Consider the following 18,699-nt stretch of genomic DNA (forward strand, 5'->3'; position numbering starts at 1 on the left):
AAATAAATCTACTTTTACTCTTGAATCTTTCCTGCATGAAGCCAAGGACTCTCACTTGGTGGGGCACATCCCAGGGAATCAACCAAGACCTGGGACACAGACATCCCCTTGCACAGAACACTTTTTTCCTGTTTATTTCCCAGGGCACAGAGACCTTTGATTTTCTCCATCTATGGTTGGCAAGTTCTCCTTGGCTTCTTGGCACAGGGCATTCCCCATATCAGAGGCTAGGTGTGTGGGGGCTGAAGACACGATGGGGGCAGACCTCTCTGTCCCAGGGGTGTCAGCAGCACTTCCTAGATGAGGAGACACTTAAAGTGAATCCTGAAGAATGAGTCGAAATTGTGCAGAAGCACAAAGCTACTGGGAGGAGAGACGATAAACCACATGTATAAAAACAGGAACAGATCCTGAATACAGGGTTGCCAAAACCAAGTTCGTGTGCCCCAAGTAGTGAGGCCGAAGAAACAAAAACGTCAGAGTTTGGAGCAGAGAGGCCTTTATTGCATGAGCCAGGCAAGGAATACTGGCAGCTTGGGCTCAAAGTCCCGGATCTTCCCTATGGTTTTGGGGGAAGAGTTCTATAGGCAATATTTGCAGGGGAGGGCTGCAGGGTGTGTTACCTTCCTCTGATGGCTCAGTAGTGAGGTAACAGGGTGGTGTTCCAGGAATCATCGTTCTGGTTCTAATCAATCCGGGGTCCCCTCGCTTGTGCTCAGCCTGGAGTTACCATCCTCCACCTGGGTGGGGACCTCGGCTTCTGTAGAAGAACTCAGAGATTTGTATCAGATTGTTATGTATATTCTTTGAGGAGGAAGCAGGACCTCGCCCCATCCACGCACTATTGTTTCTTGACAGCATTTCTGCATACCCTCAAGCCTCAAATTAGCAACTGTTTGAATCAGCCCTTTGGAACTCAGGGAAGGTCTGCGAGGTTGAAAATATTTTTCCTACAAAAAGAAAGGGCCAGGGAGGAGGGTGGACAAAAGCACAAAAAGACTTTTGTGCCCCGAAGGGCCCCACAGGGTCTTGCTCAGTTTCAAGACAGCACTCCCAGGCTGACCATAAAGGGCCAAAGAGTGGGCAGGGCCCGGTTCCTGGCAATCCCCTCCCCCTCCCTCCGATAGTTGGAATTAACTACCTTCTTCAAAGTTTAAGTTTATATACACCTTATATATATATAACATAGCTGTATGTACATATATGTGTGTATATACATATTTATACGAAAAATATAAATGTCAATGTATTTTTTTCAATCATTTGATGCAGGGCTAAGGCTTTTTCTTTGATTTTTGTATCATCTTTTTTTTTTTAGGTTTTTTAAAGGTTTCTTTCTCTTATTTTTGTATCATCTTTCTTAAATAACCACAGCTATATGCATCATCTACAATTTTCCGTTTCCATTTCTTTTAGGTACAATAAGAATTGTGATGCAGTCTCAATATAGAATGCTAAATTTGTATTAATTTTTCCCAATATTTTGCTGGCGCCCCACCCACATATACATGACAGCAATTTTTAAGCAATGTTTCCAAAGCATTCTAGTTAGTCTTCATAGAAACAATAAACTTCTTTCTTTTGTACTCATATATTATTAGCCCAGGTAGTATTTAATTAAATGATATAATTTAAATACCAAGTGCAAAACTGGTTTGGGAACAAATACAACTGACTTTTGGTAAAAGAATTCTTGCTATATTCTTGAGTAACTTCACATTAGCACAGAAAGGCAATCCCCAAGCAGCTCTTACCTGGAGTTTAAGATTTAAAAAGGTCTGGGTTGAATCCAGACTCTAGCTTACTTTCACAAGCTGTGTGACCTTGAATAAGTGGCTTGTTTCTTCTGAGCTCTGGTTTCTTGGAAGGTAGCATGGTAACAATAACTCCCAAAATTCAGTGCATAGATGAGCCCCTCTGAAAGAGCTCTTGGTACAGTGTAGGTAATACTCAATAAATGCTCCTTCCCTTATTTCTTGGTGAAAGAGATACACTTCTATTATCATCACCCCTCCCAACATTTTTGTCAATTGTATATTATGTATATTATGAAGAGCTCTCCTAAATAATTTAAACAGTCAAATCAAACTGCCTTAATCCTTGGAAAGAAAAGGTTCTCAGGATATGCTTACTGGGTTATCCTCATCCCTTGGAAGTGCTACAGGATAAAAATCAGTTGGTCTCTGATCAGGAGACAGGTGAGTATTTCAAATAACAGAACTAACATTTCATGGGCTCATGGTCCAGGTGGCTCCATGCCTCCCCTCATTCCTTCTCTATAGTGATAATAATAACTGTAACTGGAGAACCAGAGAAAGAAGAAATCAAAAAGGAAGAGTCAGGGGGAGGGTATAGCTCAAGTGGTAGAGCGCATGCTTAGCATGCACGAGGGCCTGGGTTCAGTCCCCAGCACCTCCTCTGAAGACAAATATACCTAATTACCTCCCTCCATGAAGGGGAAAAAAAAGGGTCTTCTACACAATGGGCTCATTTTATAGCCTTCTCTTTCCATACTCCTTTCTTCTGCCCTTAAGAAAGTGTTATTTTCTTGGGTCAATAGAATTACGCCCCCAGTCGTTTGCGAGAGCCTGAATATTCACATACAAACCTAACAGGCCTACTCCCGGGTTCAGTGTGAGTTCTATTCTGGTCTGTAGAAAGCCTTTGTGTGCTTTCATTTGAATACTGAGTCTGGTGATGATGGGGAAAGCCATATGGGCTATTTTCTCTCGCAGAGGTGTCATAAGGATAAATGAAATGATATTCATACAGCACTTTAGGATCTTCTTACAAAATGCACCTTTGTAAATATGACATATTCTAAAAGACCAGTGACTGCAACTTCTATTTAAAATAAAAATTGCTGACAACAATTTCAACCCCAGAAAGTAAACACATCAGCTTGAAATTGAAGTGCACTCTGCCAGGTAGCAGCAGGCTGATCGTCTTTCTGGGTCCTTACTGCACATAAGGCTCAATGTTCACGTGGGTCACTGTGTGCGGTTCATCCTGCTCTGCTATTTGGCAGCATCGAAGGGCAATGGCCTGGCTCTGTGCTCTTTGTGATCCAAGAACATTTGGAAGCGAGCCTTAGTTTCAGAACCTCCAAGAGCATTGCTGTCTATCTCACAAAAACAAAAATTAGAGACATCTTGAGGCTATTGAACTGTAGTAGGGTCCAAGTCTGCTCTTGTGATTAACAATAGGGGCACATTAAAGCTATGCCATCAGGATTACTCTGAAACTTGATCAGAGACAGGAGCAAACCCCTCACCCCTCAGGTGGCCACAGTCTGAAAAAGAGGCTGCGTCCTGGAGCACATTTGGAGCTATGTGTATGCAAACACTGTATGTTACCTACTTACGATACACTGGGGGTTGTTCTAACACTGTCACCAGGCACTATCACCCAAGAGGTGGCCTGGGGCTACCAGAGATCACACACTCAGTTAGCATCCTGGGTCAGGGGGTGATGGCCTGGCAGCGGTGAAGCTTTGTGAGCTGACAGAGGGCCAAGCCAGCCAGTGCAATAGAGAGAACTGGAAAGAGAATCAGGCTTGAAGAGCGCAATCCTGGGAGAGACTCTAGGCAGCTCTGCAAGTGGGGCCCGGCTCTACGGTAGCGAAGTATAAAGGTTCACAGACTCAGCAATGGAAACACAGGAACTTCAGCCAGAAGCACAGGAGGAGGATGGCAACCACTGAAACAAAGCAGCTTCTCAACACGTCCAGCCATGGCAGCTGCGGGTGCACTTGCTTGCTTACAGCCTCGTTCTTTGCGCTCCACCGTGGGTCTCCTTAGGTCCCTTACCTCCCTGATCTAAACCTGCAATGAGGCATCTATTTAAAAATTCACAGAAGAAAAACACAACCTAAAAAATCGCCAGTGATTTCACTCCTGGTTGCTGACACACGAACAAATACACCAAGTAATATCTCAAAAATATTGTGCTTGTTTTGAGAATTTTGAATTTCACGTTTGGAGATTTTGACATTCTTTTCATATCTGTTATGTGACTTCAGAGAGGGTGTTAACATTTTGATGTTTCTATGTCTATCTTTTTAAAATCAGAAAAACTGTATATGTTCTCTGTGCAAAGATCCTAGAAAGTCACTAGATGTCATGCCATCATTTTATGTTTATCATGAAAAAGCCTGAGCCTTTTCTCCTATCCTAAGTCCATTCCACAAATATTAATGTTGAGGATCACTGTTCTCCTTTTTAAGAACAGGAAGAAAGACAAAACACAAGGAGAGGGGAGGTAGAGCTCAGTGGTAGAGCACATGCCTAGCATGCATGAGGTCCTGGGGTCAATCCCCGGTACCTCCATTAAAAAACACACACACACACAAGGAGAAAAGAATAAACATTTATTGACCATTAACTCTACTGCTAGGTGCTTTACCTGTATTTAACCATCATGACAACCTTGTGAAGTAGGCATTATTAACCATAACATGTTGCACTGGGAGAGGCATGGTCACTTGCCTCTCAGTGAGATTTTTATGCATTTGCTAAAAGTAACAACAACATCACGTCTTCTCCATGATTTTTTGAGAATCCACACAGGCCAGATATTAACCCTGCTCCTTGACTAATCCATTCTGTCAGTGAAGAAGCAGACCTATAACTGTGGTTAGGCAATTCACTCAAATGTTGGATGGATGTGGAGTTTGAAGGCTCCAGGTTTTCAGTCTTTGGCACTCTTGTGTTTTAAAGTAGGGCATTTCAAATGGGTTTCAGAAGCATATTCATCTATAATCACCACTTAGCCTTCAAAATAAATCTTCAGGTAGACGACTAAAATGATGACGAGGAAGTCATAAGGCATGAAAATGGAGTCATTTAGAATATGTTTACTCTTTCCCTCTCTATCGTTTTTAGAGTGCTTGGTTTTAGGACATTCAACAAGTGGGAATAATACCATGACAAGTGATAGACTCCAGCTGTTTGCAGAGTGGTTCCAAGGGAGGTATATGATTTCAAGAAAAAGGGGTGGGTGGGAGGTTGAGAAACAGATGGTTTATAAAGTGCTGTTTTTAAAAATTGCTTTTCCCCATGTTCTTTGAGAAAGCAATACAAAACCAGATTTACCATATCTGGTTTGTGCTGTGGTTAGATCTTTCTTAAAGCCTCAAGGTTCATCCTTTGCTTTCTTGGGCTAGGCAGTCAGTGGATTTAGGCATGCTTCCTGTAACATATACCTCATGTATAAGGACCCAAGTTGTGAAGAGATAAAAATATTTGTCAGGTGTTCCCAGCTCTTCATCAAGTGAGCCCAATAAAGGCATGACACATAAGCAGAGGAAATGAAGGTCTCATTCTTTGAGAAAATCCCAGTCTTCTTACAAGTCCATCAGACCAGAGAAGCAGAAATAGCTTTTTAAAGAGATATTTCAGTTTAAAATGCAGCAGATGACAAATCCAGTCCTAGAGCACTCCGGGGATTTGGCTGCCAAACCGTGATATATTGCAGAAACATTTATTTTGTAAGTAATGTTAATGATATTCTCAGCGCTCTGTGTTTATTGTTTAACACTGCTATCATTTATTGATGACTAATGGCCAATAAACATAGCCCCTTGCCTTACTGTGGCTTGCAGTCAGTATTTATGGATTAGGTCCATTAGTCTCCTTTCGAAAGCTACCAGGACGATGCAGCTGGCACCCAGCTGAAGAAGAGATGAGAAAAATGTGATCTGCCACTCAAGTAAAGACAAGGCAGTGAACTTGAAAGGAAGATGCGTCATTGCAACCACAAAGAAGCACTTAAATATAAGTAGTAGGATGACCTAATTAATACTCCTAAATATCTCGTAGCCTGGCTCGCCTTTTGATGCTAGCTTTTATCTCTAATAGATGCCATAGTCTCTAACACGGTTCCATAAGGGACTACAGGAATACAGTGACTGAGGTCACTTTAAGGAAAATAAATGCTCAGGCATGTAAGCATGTGGGATTAAAGAAATGATCAAATTTAATGACTGGAAGTCGATGATGAAAGGAAGATGGCACCCAATTCAGGGAAAAATACATTAAAAAGTTACAATAACTCAAACATGCAAAATTGTTTTTATTAATTTGTTTAATATCAGTGGAGTTTCAATCTGAATCTTTAAACTCTAGTCTTAATCTGAAGATATGTTTGGGTTATGAAAGTCCTGTTACATTACATTTATTTTACAGCCAGCACAGGTACTCTTGACAATTGACTTTATCTTTCTTCTTCTTCCTTTTTTTAAAAAATTGAAGTGCAGTCAGTTACAGTGTGCCAGTTTCTGGTGTACAGCACAATGTCCCAGTTGTGCATATACATACCTATATTCATTTTCATAGACTTTATCTTTCAAAGGAACTCCTAAAGGCTTATCTTCCAATTCTCTAAAAACTCCAAAGGTTTTTACACTTTCTTGCCCCAAACTGAATTCTGTGTCTAATCATCTTCATTATTCAAACAGCTTTCTGGGCGTGTATGTCCTAGCAGACGTAGTGTACGTGGGAGGAAGCACAGTGTGGTGCAGAGCTGGAATGGACTGTCCTACCTCTGGCACCGTGTTGTGATTTTTCAGGAGGGGAACAACTGGTTTCTTGTTGGTATAATGGGCATGGTTGGACTCGAATTATTTTTAGTTCACCTTCAGTTTTAAATTTCTAAAATTCCAGGAAAATGGTGACATATTTAAAAGGGTAGCTCTCAATCTTTTTTGGGGAAGCACTAAAAGAAGAACCATGTAAATAACTTTCGACCAGAAGTGAATGACCCGACCAGGAAAGTCTAACAATTCACCTTACCTGGATTATTTCTGCCCGCCTCAGTATAGCTTCTCATGCTGCATTTCCTTGATGCGATTTTAAATTGTCCGAATTATCTTTCCTTATTTCCCTCAGTTGTATACCTGTCTGCTGAATCTCTTTTCTGTTTGTTTCCTGGATCTTCTATTGGTTTCATTTCCTCTTCACTTTTTTCTACATTCCAGAAAGGAACAAAAATTATGTCATGACATCCTCTGGCTACTCAAGGACATAACTTTCTACATGCAAGTATTAAGTTGTCTCTATCTTTTTTGGCTTTAGGTTTTTATGCTGTCAAGAAGGTACTGCAGGCAAATTGGACAGTAAGCTTGGATAATTAATTTCCACACATGCCCTAGCAAAGCATGTACGCTGCATCCAGAAGTAGATAGATCTGGGGAGATGTCTTAGGGTAGGAGGGACTTAAAAGTCAAAGAGAAAGTTTAAGAACCTTAGCTTTTTCTTATCTAAGGTATTACAGTATGGGAAGGGACAGGGTGGCAAATATTTTTCACATACCTCTGTAACAGGTCAGATAACAAATATCTTGGCTTTGCTAGGTAATAAGATCATTATGCAACTACTCAAGTCTAATTTGCAGTAAAAACAGCTATGGACAATACCAAACAAACAGGCAGAGCTGTGGGTAGGCTTCAGTGAATTTTATTTATAACACAGGATTTGTTTTATTTACAAAAAAAAAAAAAAAAAAAAAAAGGAGGCCTTAGGTTGCCCATAGTTGGTATAAGAGAATGACTGGGCTAGTAATTTGGAGGTGTGAAATTAAGATCTCTGCTTTGCTAAACTGTATAGACTAGGAAATACCGTTGTTCCAGTTACTCAATCCTTTGTTTCTAGGGATACACAATTGCCAAGGCCCTTGAAGTAGAAGAAGGTGACAGTTCCCTTGGAAAATGCTAGTGGCACTTGTTTTCTTCCTCATTCTTCAAGAGTTTCACCCCCAGTACCCAGGGCCACTTAGCGTTCACGAGCCCACCTCACGAATGATGCTAAGAGATGCAGTGTATTCAAAAATAATTTGTTAGATGCCTGGTCAGGGTGGCTCTAAACCATGTTCAGATACAGCTTCTGGCCCCAAGGTCAGACTTTTCCTGCCTCCAAGTAGTATGCACAAGTTGGATTTACCAAGACAGATAGAACAATTACAACAGCAAACTCCAGTCTTAGTTCTCCACTTAATAATCTATTGCTTTTCTGCAAAATTGCCAAGGAGGAAGGTGTGTGAGTCACCATCAGCGATGACAGCTGGGCACCAGGAGAGTCTGCAAGGTGCAATAAAGCCTATGAGTTTTGAAGATGTATGAAGGTCACTGTGATAAATGTTTTCCAACGACTTACAGAGGACAGCTGTGGAAAAAACCACTTGGATCATAGCTGCATGGAACGAGCATATGGGTAGCCACGGGTGAATGTTTAGGTTCTTTGCTATGGTGTTTTGAAGTTCTTCATTGTCTCAAGTGTGGGATGCAACGTTTCAGAAGAAAAAATGAGAAATTGGTCAAGCACAGATGAATAGAAGCAAGTGATGAAAATCAATTATCAACATTGATAACCTCACAATAACTTTATAAGAAAAATAACCTCCCCCAAACCCCAAAACCAATTAATTAATCTATCATGGCTGATTCAGTTTCTACTCTGTGTAAACTCAAAAGATTGTATGAGTTGAAAGCAATCAACTAGGCGCTAGGGTTAGCAATTTACTTTTTTTTATTACTTGTTAGATCAAGAGATCACTGCTTACCTTTCTAGTTTTCAGAAATGCACGGCATATTAATTAAGATTCGGCTTGGCTATAAGCGATAGAAAACTCACAACAGTAGCGCTGACCAAGATAGGCTTTCGTATCCCACTTATGCACATGCACTCTGGCAGCAGGCAGGCCAGAGCTACCATGGCAGCTCCAGGATGCTCGCGTCTTACTGCGCTGCCAGCTTGGTGGAAGATGGCTGCTGGGATTTAAGTCTTTATATCTGCATCACAGCCAGCAAGAAGAAGGGTATAAAGAAGCGAATATGCCCTTTCCATAAAAATTGTCCTATAAGTCAGGTACTTCCAGTTCCATTCTATTCCTGAAACTTAGTCTCATGCCCATTTACTAGCTGTAAAGGGAGCTGTAATCTGGCGGCCATGTGCCCAACTAGAGTCGGGAATTTTGCCATTGAGAATGAGCTCTACCACCCATTCTAATTACACAGCCTTTGTATTAATCATTCAAGTCTCTTCTTTGTGCAGCTTTGGGGAGCTCCACGAACCTGATACATACAAATCTCTTAGTCACAGACACATAAGGTTCTCCAAATTTCTTTTAGATCTTTGCTCTTTCTTACACTGGACTTGTAACTCCAGTGATGCCCCATCTTAGGAGGCATTCAGAGGAAAAGCTAGATGTAATTTTCTAGGAGATAAAAATGCCCTTGGGAGGATTTTAATGGGTTTGGCGTTTCCCTCAGGAATATGAGGTGGACAACCACTCTATAAACGATCTTTCACCTGCCCTACAGGAATGTAGGCAGCTGTCTTCTCCTTGGAAACCAACATTTAAAAAAAATTACATGGTAATTATTGTATATTAATTTTTTGCTGATAATATATGGTAAAGTTACATATTTAAACAACACAATTCATACTATTTTCCACGCACACATGCTTCTGAATTGTCCCTTTTTATCTCAGTCATTCTCTGTTAAAGGTGCCAAGTTCTGTCTCTGTTTTTAGCTTACCTAGTCTTTCCAAGTGCTTCTTTGATATTGTTATGCAGAGTGTTGGCTTTATTTCTTTTACTCTTTCTATCCTTCATAATTTATTAATGACACAGATTGTGTGATGAAGAGTTGTCAACATTATCATTTTTCTATATTTACAGGCATAATAACTGCATTGAAGTGGATTTGTCATCTAATAGCCTCAAATGATCCCTCTCTTTCGGGCTGCATTTCCTTCCATTATTTACTGTGCCTCCCAATAGCTTATCATCCACTGCTGTCTACTTTCCTCTCTGTCCTTAATTTCCTGAGACAGATTTCCACTTAAGAGATTGAGAAACTATTAGATGGAGAGTTTCCACAAACCACGGAAGCAGAAAGTCTTCTGCCAAGAGACACGTTCACCCAGGGTGGGTTAAAGAAAGAAGGTAGCCTTACATCTCCCTCTGACAAACCCCGTCCCTATCAAAGTGAAGAGGGCATAATTGCATTTGAATTCAGGGAATCTCCATGCATAACTCTCATTAACCCAAATACAATAGAAACCAAGTGCCTAAATTCCTGTGCAGGGAAAAAAAAGAAGTGGTTATACTTCCAGTCTAAAGCAAAACATGGCCTCCTATGCATGAGTTGGAATCTTCATAACTGTTTAACATTAGTCTGTGAGTTGTTCTAGAGAGAGCCAATATCAAAGAAGAAAACAGTGTTTTATCTCCGTAAAGCATTTTAGCAACGCTCAGAGAAGAGGAACACCAGATATTTATTTTGGAAATTAGCTTGCTAGCTCCACTATATTTTCAAATTATGCCTGTATTGGTAGTTTTCTGCTGTAATTGGCAAGGACACTGTAAATCTTTATCTTTGCTATGTTTAGAATACAGGACGATAAGTCAACATTTTCTTTCACGGTAACATTTTGGAGCGAACAATGTTCACTAGTATAAAAAGTATTCTCTGATCAGAACAGTTGCTCTTAAATATGGGTTTGTTGGAAGATTACATGATATGTTGAAGATTGTGTCCTTTTGGATTGTTTTTCATTTAATTTGTAATTACTTCAAATGATTAAAAAGCATATAAATGACTTAACTTCTCAAAAGAAAAATATAAACTAATATTACCATGCCCTGTGTAATTTTCACAAGTTATTCATCACAGGTAAATAAGTTCCATGAATTGATTATTCCATCAAATTGTTTCTATGCATTGCCAGGCGCTGTAAACTTGTCTGAATGGAGTTCTATACCTCCAAACTCCTTATGAGCTCATGCTAAAACTTGAGAAATTCTCGATGGGAGGTATGGGAGTGGGTTGAGTTAAGAGCATCATGAGGACACAAAAGCGTTGGTGAGGTTTGGGTGAATTATTACAGCACTGGCAGCCAGCCTGAAGCATACGAAAGCAACTAGTTGTTTGGTTTGAACCTAAGAAATTAAGAGACTAAATTTTAAACTATTCACTTGTTTTTCACCTATACTTATTTCATGTTATTAGATATTTATTAGATTCAGAGACTCATTTGCTAGGTTTATACTTTTTTTTTTTACTGGAGCCATACTTATCATGGGGGACATTTATGCTCTGTCTACACCAAACACTCATGCATATATGACCTGAAGCACATAGTTTGGCTGCGTCTACACCAAACACTGAGGATATATGCTACCAAACACATGAATTGATGGGGTGATATAGAACTGCAAGAAATAAACTGATCCAGGAACATTTTTAATTCTGACACACGCTGTAATAACAACAAAAAGAATAACTACACAGATATAACCAACAATAATTTTCATCACCACCACCCATTATTAGGCATGTATCCCTTGTGGGGCTAAATACTTGACACAGGCATTTTGGGGGCACATTTTCACCGATGAAGAAATCAAGTCACAGAGAGATTATGTTACAGGCCAAAAGTAAATGGTTAGTACATGATACTGCCTTAACGTGAAAGTAATTTCATATTTATTTGAATAAATGAGTGGATCAATTGATTCTAAAGAAACTGAATGATTGTAAAGCCTGCGGGTTTTTTTTCATGTTGATAGATTCACACCATTTATTTTCTAAAAGCCCACATTTCTTTACCCACTCACACGAACACCATAATTCTGAGTTTACCAGTCAGGTTCTGATTAGGTGGTAAGGAGATACCTGAATGTATGTTAATTTATTATGTGAGCCCTTTTGAATTGGGAAATAAATTAACATTTGAAGATGAAAGTTTGAAGGTCTCAGCTAATGAGAGCAGGATCAGGGCTAGGACACAGATTTTTCTGACTCCTTCTCCAGTGTGGCCATTATCAGTACTCCCCAATTCCATCCCCCAGCACCTACTACTCAGTGACTGCCACCACTACTTGGGACAACTTGTAACTATGCGGAACTTGGGAGCAGTTAGCAGTTAAAGAATCAAAAAAACACATTTATTTTTAATCACCCACCATGAGATAAACTCTGTTGTTTTTCTTTCCTCTACATTATACTTCCTGATTCTACACCAACTATTCAAGACAATAAATATCTATCAAATATTTATTGTATCTCATGGTGCTATGGTAGTGGGTGTGGATGACAGTAAGATGGGAAAAAAACCACAATCTTTATTCTTGAGAAGTTTCCAACCTACTGTAGGAAGGTGTGGACACAAATAACTTTATGGTAATGGCAACAAAGAAGAAACATACAAGAGTGTAAGATTATTTCTGGCTCAAGAGAGCAGAAAAGCTTTCATAAAAGATGTAAGACTTAATGTGGTTCGAGATATAAAGGAGGCAATATCACAATATTTTTTGACGCTGATTATTTTTGATACATTTATTTATCATCATAACACCTTCTAAGAGGTATGTTCTACAATTATCCCCCATTTTCAGATGTAGAAACCGAGGCCAAGAAATGTCAAGTGAGTCTCCCAGAGTCACATGGGTATTCCAGTAAGTAGCAGAGTTAGGATTCTAACTTGGGCCCTTGGATGCTTGGAGATAAATTCTTAACCACTGAGCTGCACTGCCTGGGGTTCTGAGGTCAAGCTTACGTAGGTTGGAAGCCAGGCTCTGCCACTTAACGGGTCATAGGAAAAATTTTAGCTCATTTTCATATCTGAAAAATGAGGAAAATATTACCTATTGTTGTTTGAATGGCAGACTATGGTTGGGGAGTTACCAGAAGACTAGCTGGCTGGCCACTAAGAAGTTATTTGCCTTGGTGGGTTCACTACCATTAAAGGGCTCTTTCTGACTCTGTCATCCCAGAGCTGATCCAACTCAGGGAGACTCTCTCATGAGCACAAACCTATGGTGTTCCAGGCATCAGGCTGGCAAGATTTTAAATATTACTTGAGCAGACAGGTGGTGTAATTAGAGTTACAGAGATGGGAAGATCAGTTAGGTACAGTCGACTGCACTGGTCCAGGTAAAAGGAAATGAGGGTTGAACGAGGGTAGTAATATATAGCAAGCAGAAGGATTGGATATAAGAAACTACAATTTTGGAAAAAAAAAACCAACTATTCTTGGTAATTGATTAGTTATACATTACAAAAGGAGACAATGGAAAAGAACATGAAAAGGAATGTGTATGTATATGTATGATTGAAGCATTATGCTGTACATCACAAATTGACACAACATTGTAATCTGACTATACTTCCATTAAAACAAAACAAAACAAACCCCAGCATAAATGCTGGAACTAGATTGTCTAAGATTAAATCCTGGCTCTGCCACTTAAACAACAAAGCAAAACAAAACAGAAGGAGACAATGAAGGGTAATGCTGCAGGATGGAGTTCTGGAAAGAGCTCTTAAAATAGAGAAGCAGCTGGTTCATTGAAGTCTCCATGTTTTGGGGTGGTTTGTTACCTGGCAGTAGATAACCAGAACAATATGAAGCTAGGCAACGTAATATCTCCTCTTCTGGACCTATCTTTATACCCTTGCTTTATGTATCCCTTAAATAAATCCTAAACTATAATGTGGAAACAACCTTTCTAAAGGACATGTGGTCGTTCTTTAGGTTAATATGGCCTGGGAGTACAGAGGCTTTGCCTGTGCTCCGAATTCCCCTTGGCTTCAGCTACATGAGAGCAAAAAGTTTCTATCCTCCTTCCCATCTTTATAGAAAGGGTCAATATTTACCTTCTCAAGTCCTCTCTTACAGCAGTTAGCCACCGTATGAGTTTCCTACTGCTGCTGTAACAAATTACCACACATAGAGTAGCTTACCACACCAACTTATTATCTTATAGTTTTAGAGGTCAGAAACCCAAAATGAGTCCCACTGGGCTGAAACTAAGGTGTTGGCTGGGCTGCCCTACTTCTGGAGTCTCAGGGGGAACCCAAACTTCTTGCTTTCTCCAGCTGCTAGAGCTTGCGCACATTTCTTGGCTCATGCCTTACTTCTAGTAATCCAATCACTCCAAACTCCACTTCAACCTCACATCTCCATGTCTGACTCTTCCATCTTTTAAAGACCCTTGTCATTTCCCTGGGTCCACCTAGATAATCCTGAATAATCTCCGTTGTTTTGAGGTTCTTAATTTAATTGCATCAACAAAGTCCCCTTCTGCCAGGTAAGATAACAGAGTTACACGTTCTAGGGATTAGGAAGTTGACACCTTTGGGAAGGTCATTATTCTCCCCATCATAGCCCCTATTTCTCCTTCATTATTAAAGTCTCCCTTTCTAATGGATCATTCCATCGGCATATGAAAGTGCTGTAATCACTCTTCAAAAGAAGAAACCCCTCCCTGAGTCACATCTCTCCAGAGTTCCCACATAATTCCTGTGCTCAACAGCACAGCGAAACATCTTGACTGACTTACCCATGTTCACTGCAGCCACTTTTCAACTCTTTGCCATTTGGCTTAAATATCAGTTATCTATTACTGGGTAACGAACTACCCCCCAATTTCATATCTTCAAACAACAAACATGATTTAGCCTACAGTTCCTGGGGGTCAGAACTATGGGCATGGCTCAGTTGGGTCCACTGGCTGCAGGAAAGTGGAGGCCAGGGCTGCCGTCATCCTGAGATTCTATAGAAGGAGCCCCTTCCAGTTCTCAGGTCCTGGCTGGCTGCAAAGGGAGAGGCCATCTCCCTGCCACTGAGCTCCTTCCTCCGTGGCTGACCTCATGACAGCTGGCTTCCCTCAGCAGAGGAACAGCAGCCTGAAGAGAAGGCCCCAGACAGAAGCCACAGTTTTTTTGTAATCTAGTCTTGGAAGTGGCATCTGATCATTTCGGTCCTACTCTGTAAGTCCATTGTTAGGGGCTGCACTGTGTCCTCCCCAAATTCATACATTGAATTCCCAACTTCCAGACTTTAGGAATAAGGTCTTTAAAGGAGTGATTAAGTTAAAATAAGATTAGGGTAATCCTACGTGACTAGTGTCTTTAACAAAAAGAGGATGAGGCACCAAGGATGTGTACATGGAGAGAGAAAAGAACATGAAAAGGGGCATGAGGAGGGCAGCCATTCGCAAGCCAAGGAGAGAGAAACCAATCCTGCCAGCAACTTGCTCTTGGACTTTCAGCTTCCAGACTGTAAGAAATTAATTTCTGTCATTTAATTCACCCAGTCTGTTGTATAGGATATGTAGATCAGTGTATGTCAGACTAAGGAATGTGGATTTTATTCTGCAAGATACATAAAGCCATTGAAGATCATTGAGTAGAGTGGGGCCATATTTCTGGAAAGAGGGTGAGATTTCTGGATAGTAGTAGTTGACTTGTGGTCCTTTATTAAGACTTTTTCCTGTTTGCACTGTCTCCCCGGGTAATCTTATCCAGTTCCATGGCTTTAAAGACCACTCATGCCAATGACTTCTAAATTTTTATCTCTAGCCCTGATCTTCCTCTGTGAACTGTTTAGTCAGCTGCCTGATCTCCACCTGAATTTCTAACAGGCCCCTCAAAGCTGTCACGAAATAAGTCTTGATTTTCCTAACTCTGCCCTTCTGCACCTTTTTTATCTTTGTAAATTGATACCGACATTCACCCAAATCCTGGATTTAGCGAAACCTTAGGAGTCGTCCTTGATTCCTCTTTCCCTAACTTATCTAAATCCAACCTAGCAGCAAATGCTGTCGCTGCCCCTGTAACACAGCTGGAAACGATCTACCTTTTCTGACTCCCCATGACCACTGCCTCTCCAGCGCAGGCCAGCAGGCTGTCTCCTTTCAACCACTCCAAAAGCTTCCTACCTCGTTTCTTCTTTAAAGTTCCTGCTCTACCCACCGGCCAGAGTGACCTTCTAATAATGTTTTTTTTTTTTTTTTCCTTGGTGAAAAGTTTCCCACAGCTTCCCATCACACTTAAATAAACTCTTAACTTCATAACCTGGTCTATAAATACCTACATGATCTGGATGATTTGGCCCCTGCCTCCTCCAACCCCCTAGTGTGCTGTATTCCAGGCATTTGGCCTTCCTTCTGCTCCTCTGACATGCTGTAGGGGGCGGACTAATGGCCCCTAAAGATGGTCCCATTCTAACCCCCAGAACCTATGCCTATGTCATTTTACAGGGCAAAAGGTACTTTGTGAGGGAGGGTCTAGCTCAGTGGTACAGTGCATGCCTAGCATGCACGGGGTCCTGGGTTCAATCCCCAGGACTGTCATTAAAAATAAATAATAAATCTAATTACCACCCCTTCCCCCCCAAAAAATTGCATGGGTTAACTTCTAGCACACTATAATTTTTTTTTTTTATAAAGGGACTTGGCAGGTATGATTAAATTAAGGCTCTTGAGATAGGAACATTGCCCTGGAATATTTGGGTGAGCCCACTGTAATAGGAAGGGTCTCTGTGATTGAAAGAGGAAGGCAGAGCCAGAATGGTTCATCCTGAGAAAGACTGGCTGAGTCGTTAATGACCGTGAAGATGAAAGGAGCCAGAAGCCACGAAATGCAGGCAGCGCCTAAAAGCAGGAAAAGGAAACAGATTGTCCCCTAGAAACCCAGAAAGGAATGCAGACTTGCAAACGTGTTATTAGCCCAGTGAGAGCCCTTTTGAACTTCTGAGTCCCCAAACTGTAAGACAAGACATTTGTGTTGTTTTAAGCCACTGAGTGGAGGTAACTTGTTAAGGCAGCAACAGGAAACTGACACACGTGTCAAGATCGTTGCCACCTTAGGGATTTGACATGGGATGTTCACCAGTCCTCCCTCTGCCTGGGGTGCTCAGCTTCCAGGCGTCAGCATCAGGGGACATTTCCTCATCATTTGTGTCTCCGTTTAAATTGCACCCCTTTGGAAAGGCCTTCCCCAACCACTCAAAGTAGACTCCTTGTTACTCTCCCTTGACCGGTTTTATTTTCACCACAGAGCCTATTGCCTCTTGTTCCTTTTCTTTTTCATGTCATCATTGCAACAGCACGGAAAGCTGAACCCTTCTCTCCCACTTTTCCTTGTAACCTCAGTATCTAGAACAATGCCTAGCACAAAGTGGGAGCTCAATAAATATTTGTGGAATAAATGAAAAACACAGCATCTTTTCCATGCAAAGCAACATACATACACTATCCCGCATCAGCTTCATGGGACAGATTCCTATTACCATTTTATTAAACACAAAGTCCACGAGCAATCATAAGGTGTATTCGTGTTCCTGGCACATAGTAAACATTCATAAATATTATGAGTAAATGAACTATACTCAGAGATTGAGTAACTGATGTAACTAACACAGCTTAAAAGTAAATATTTGCTGCATTAATGCTTCTGATTTCCATAATCTATTGTTGAAGAATCTCAGAGCTAAAGTAACTCTGTTCTCTTGAGCTCAAACCTCCATTCTACTTGCCTCTGGGCATCTCTATTCACATGTTCCAATGGCCCTGAACACAAAATATAAACTGAATCTACAATTTCCTCCCCAAATCTACTTTACACAGTTTCCCTGGCTCAGTGAATGGTACCAGCATCGGTTTGATAAACAGATTCTGGGAATCATTTCAGATGGCTTGGCCAAACCCCTATAGGGGACAGGTCATTTATTTTAGATTTTTCCTGCTTAACAGTTCTTATACTAATTACTATTTCCAGCTCCGCTGACTTACTCACTTCCTCGTGAACTATTTGTTCTGAGATCGCGCTGAAACTAATCTTTCCAGCAAAACTGGACATGCCTTCCCTAGCTAGTTTTAAATCCTTCAGGGGCTTCCTACACTGTTTAATAAAATCTAAATCCTTTACCACACCCTCCAGTTGCCTCACTTCCGGAACTTTCCAGCTTCTGGTGGTTGGTCTCAAGGTGGAATCCTTGGCATTCCTCTGCTTGGAGACACATCACTCCAGTCTGTTTCCATCCTCACATGACCTCGTCTTCACATTTCTTTTGTGTGTCTTCACATGACCTTCTTGTAAGAACACGAGTCAATGGATTTAGACCCATCTTAATACAGTATGAGCTCATCTTAACTAATTATGTAGGCAAGACATGATTTCCAAATAAGGTTACATTCTGAGGTTCCGGGTTGACATGAGCATTGTGGGGGACACCATTCAACACAGAACAGTTACCTAATTTGGAGAAAGGATATTTGTAGTTAAGATTTAAGGATCTTAAAGCGGGATCATTCTGGATTATTGGGTTGGATCCTAAATCTGATGACAAGTGTTTTCATAAGAGACACGGAAGAGCAATGTGAAGACAGGTGCAGGGACTGCAGGGATGTGACCATAAACCAAGGAAGCTAAGTTGTGCCAACAACCACCAGAAGTAAGAGACGAGGAAGGATTCTCTCCTTAGAGCCTCCAGAGGAACTGGGGCATTGCCAACATCTTGATTTTGGACTTCTGGCTTCCAGAACTGTGAGAGGCTGAATTTCCCTTATGTTAAAGCATCCAGTTTTAGATGTTTGTTACAGTAGCCTCAGGAAACAGAATTCTTTTCCTTTAAGTAACCACCAAAAATAAACAGAAAACTTTCCCGTGAGTTTGAGTCTGCTCTAAACAGATCAAAGAGTTCTTACTAAATAAGAACACAGCATTTTCCTTATTTATCTGTTCAGCTGCATAATAGGAGTTGATGTTTCCGCACGGTCAGTGGATAGGAAGTCCGTTTACGAAACTATCAATGTCACCGGTTGCCAGAAAACACTTCAAGGGAGAAACGGGACGGACAGAATCTAGCACGTGGGGCAATGGAAGGCAGGACTTCATTCACCACTTTTGCC

The sequence above is a fragment of the Camelus bactrianus genome, chromosome 2 (genome assembly GCF_048773025.1).
Source record: "Camelus bactrianus isolate YW-2024 breed Bactrian camel chromosome 2, ASM4877302v1, whole genome shotgun sequence".
NCBI lineage: Eukaryota > Metazoa > Chordata > Mammalia > Artiodactyla > Camelidae > Camelus > Camelus bactrianus.